This window comes from Misgurnus anguillicaudatus, chromosome 17 (assembly GCF_027580225.2).
Source record: "Misgurnus anguillicaudatus chromosome 17, ASM2758022v2, whole genome shotgun sequence".
In the NCBI taxonomy this organism is placed as follows: Eukaryota; Metazoa; Chordata; class Actinopteri; order Cypriniformes; family Cobitidae; genus Misgurnus; species Misgurnus anguillicaudatus.
Genome location: NC_073353.2, coordinates 37,681,085 through 37,685,343, shown reverse-complemented (window position 1 = coordinate 37,685,343; position 4,259 = coordinate 37,681,085). Strand labels below are relative to the sequence as shown.

Genomic DNA, 4,259 nt, shown 5'->3' with positions numbered 1-4,259 from the left:
GTGCTACATCAAGTTTTAAATGACAAATGAAAGGCTGCATATTAGATGCATAATGATAAATTAAGCCATAACAACATGTATATGTTGCCACAAACATATTTGTACCAACATTATCCTGCTTAATTATGACCTGGGGCCTATTGCACAAAACTAGGATAAGGGATTAAGCCGGGATATCTTAGTGATCCTGGCTCAACTGATCCGTGATCCGGTTGCACTAAAGCTGGATAGGAGGCAGGAGGATATGTTATGGTATAAATTACCATGGAGATCTATTCTGTGGAGCTAGCCTGCTCCGCACCAGGCTAAATTCCAGGATCTATTTAATCTCATCCCTTATGTCAGTCAGCAGTCACCACAAATGGAAACCAATAGTTATTTCACCGTCCAATATACATTGTTATCACATATAACTAGACCCACTGTCATTTTTTAAATGTTTGTGATCATTAATTTTAATAATTTTGGATAAATTATGATTTTTAGATGATGTTGCTATCATTAGATAATTTACAGTTTCCAATAGACTATAAGGCTATATATAAAATGATAGAACATTAGGGCCACAGAGGATTAAAACAGACAGAGAATGAAGTCGTAATATTGTAACTTGTTGTTTTAGAGGAGGACAGTTGTTACAACAACAGTTTTGGGGCATTTCATGGAATTGTACTTCAGTATGGTTTCAGAAACATGGACATACTTAATCTTTTGGCTCATCAGCATCGAATTGTTATAAGTATCAGGACTGTAAAAACAATATGCATCTTTCCACAGAAAGAACCAGCCTCAAATGTATGATTTTCTCCTTTCCTCGGTGTGGCCCTTATACTCTGTCGTATAAAATACACATTCCATATAAATATAAAAGCACAAAGTGTAACATTATGTTCCTTTATTGAATAAGGACAAAACAAAGCAGGTAAACCATCAGCTCCTTTCTAAACTGAAGTCACATTGTGACTTTACAAGATGGAAAGCACAGAATCAGAGCATATTATACAACCAAAGGATAAATACACATTCAAAGGTCTGTATATAACACACCCTGCATGTCTGCACACTGAAATAAATGCAGGACAAATCCATACACACACTAACTGAACAGACAAATTAATGGATGCAGTAGCCTCCCTGCAAGCTTGTATTACAAACAGTATAAAGAGGCCAAATAAAAAATTATAATAATTGAAAGCACGCATACAAACTAAAATAATTCAACACATATTGGTCCCTCAGCAGCCGACCACTGTTGTCATCAGGGAAGATTTCCAGATTGTCCCAGTCCATGGCCCTCTCCTTCCTCAGGCAGGCCACATTGTGGAGGACACCACGAGCCACAGTAATGTCACATGCCCTCACATGGCTGACCCTTAATTTGTGAAAGCAGTGAGAGTGTGCCTTCAGGAGGCCAAAGGTCATTTCAACTCTGGCCCTAGCATGGGCATAGTTGTAGGCCTGCTGTGCTTCCTGGGGGTCTGTGAAAGGTGTGGCTGGCAGCCATACCCCCTGTCTCCCAGCAACACACCAGAGAATTCACCTGTCAACACAAAATCTCATCATTAATACCTCATAAACAGAGTGATATTCTTGACACAGCCATTATGTAAAAAGTGGTTATTAATAGGGGTTGTGTGGCTCACCTTGTGATAGGCGCTGATAGATTTCAGAGGTCCGAAAGATTCTGGAGTCATGGACTGAGTCAGGCCATTTTGCCAGGGTTCAATGGAAAAGATCAAAAAGTTATGTTCACCTGAACATTAATGCTGTAAAAAGATTTCATATTTACAAAATCTGCCTCATGGGCACCTGAGGGGGCTTTTATCCTTATGTGTGTGCAGTCCAGTACACCAATGACACTGGGTCCTGTAAAAGAAATGAGATTTTGTGATGGCTCCAAATGATGACTCCTCACCATTGTAGACTGAATGGTACTTTCACAAGTTTGACATGACACCTTATGCCTTTTGGAATCCAGAGAGATTGTCTCCTCATCATCATCACCGTTATGTGCTTATGAAATTGGGCCTTAAACCCTTTCACATTTACTCGGATTACTATTGAAGCTAGTAAACAAGACGTGCCAGGCCTATAGTATGCCTTTGATGGAGTACTCACTGGATCAGCATCGTCTGGTGCTCGTACTGGTGGCTTTTATAGTAACACAGTGCTGCCAGACACTGCAAGGCAATAGGCAAACCAAAGTCAGACAGTCCAAGCCTCTGCTGGGGTGAGGTCAGCTTTTGGTGACCCACCACCCGTGCCTTGTCTCTGGGTATTCTTTTTCACTGCTAAAACAGTGCAGACAATGTGTAAGCAGGCACCTTCTGGGTACAATCTATGCTTGTGCATTATTAAGTATTAGTCAGGGCCCTTACCATTCTGCAGAATGTTTTTGTATTTGATTTTGACCTGCTGCCATGTCCGTTTTGGCCCGGTCATATTTAATCTACATCACACACACAACACACAAAAAGAGAGACTTTCTTTATCCCACAAGAACATTCAATGGTGTCACACTGCAAAAATGACTTACTTTGTATTTTTTTCTTGTTTTCAGTAAAAATATCAAAAAATTCTTAAATTATGATGCATTTTCTTGATGAGCAACATGACATAGGAAAATAAGGAAAAAAATTAGCCAATGGAATATGAACATTTGTTTTAAATTAAGTGTTTATGAAAAAGTATATTTCAAGAAAACTTTTAATACATCTTAATTCAAGAATTTCTTGATATTTTAACTGAAAGCAAGACAAACACACGAAGAAAGTCATTTTTTTTGCAGTGCAATGAGCAAGTGACCTTGGGTCCTTTGAAAGGCACTTTATAAATTAAAATGATTATTATTAATAGCTCATCTATTTATTCAATTCAATTTTTATTTATTTTTATAAAGCGCTTTTCACAATTGTTTCATTGTTTCAAAGCAGCTTTACATTAATAAAAGCAGAAAAAAAGTCAACGGTGGACAACATAAGCAGCAGAGTACATAATAAGCGTAGTAATAATTTGGAGATATTTTAAATGTAATTATGATTCAATTCAATTAAATTCAATTTTATTTATATAGCGCTTTTCACAATTTGGTAATTGTATCAAAGGAGCTTTACATAATAGATGCAATGAAAAGCACAGAAAGCGACAGATAGCACAACATAATAAACGATAGCACAAGCAGTTAAATTTGCTACGGCTATAAATCAGCATTATAAGCAAACGTATTACTAATGTAACGTATAGAAGTTAAGCCCAAAAAGGCTGCCTCCTCGGGTTGAAAAACCCCCTAGGAGAAAAAACCCCGGAATTTTAGCCGGGGAAGTAAAAAAAGTCATAGGAGGAAAAATCCCTTGGGAGGTATATATATATATATATATATATATATATATATATATATATATATATATATATATATATATATATACACATTGAAACGGAAGGAGATTAAGCGGGGATTAAGCGGAGATTAAGCTGAGATTAAGCGGAGATTAAGCGGGTTCTGCCGGTGGTCTTTGGTCAGGCATCAGCTGGACATCACGTTGAAGAACAGCTAGTAGATCAGTTGTGTGCCGACTTTCACATGTACCGGAACTGGATCTGTTTGTCTCGTCCTCGGGATCAAGGACGAGACAGGGAGAGAGAAACAAAATCTTATTAGCGTAGGGGCCGTTCACATAGAAAACAAGTGTCACACAGTAATGTGGTTTTAGTCAGCTCGGTTCCGGACAGGCTAACTATTGCTGGTTAAGTGTATTACATATAGTTGATGATTTTAGAAACGGAAACAGAACTCGTTTGACTAAGGCCAGAGGCCCCACTGCCGTCGTTAATACTAACGTACAGTGGCAAACGGTTCTGTATGACATACTATTTTAAGGTCATGGGAAAAGGCCAAAATTGCAAGCCGGCCATATTTGGCAGTTAAGACTCAATCGAAAACCAATTCAAAGTTTCAGCATATTACTAAAGAGTATTAATGAGATTTACCATGCTTTGAAGTGTTGACGAAAAAAAGGTTTTAATTTATTCATTAATTTATTTATTTATTAGGTTGTACAAGCTAGCTATTAGGAGAAGAGTACCATTGTTAAAACAACTATTTGAAAGCCTTGTTAAAGAGAAAAGTTTTAAGTCTAGATTTAAATTTATCTACTGTCTCTGATTTTCGGACGTCGGTTGGTAAATCATTCCATAGCTTTGGGGCTAAGTAGGAAAAGGATCTGCCACCTTTAGACACTTTTGATATTTTAGGGATAATT

General features: G+C 37.6%; 1 long non-coding RNA gene across 1 annotated transcript; it reads right to left on the bottom strand.

Moving 5' to 3' along the window:
• Nucleotides 1-762: 762 nt before the first annotated feature.
• On the bottom strand, nucleotides 763-3,383 carry LOC129452529 (uncharacterized). The gene is made up of 4 exons (XR_008647158.2): nucleotides 2,379-3,383; nucleotides 1,958-2,291; nucleotides 1,644-1,866; nucleotides 763-1,540 (listed from the first exon to the last, which is right to left on the bottom strand). It is a non-coding gene; the product is annotated as an uncharacterized lncRNA (long non-coding RNA).
• Between the last annotated feature and the right edge of the window lie 876 nt (nucleotides 3,384-4,259).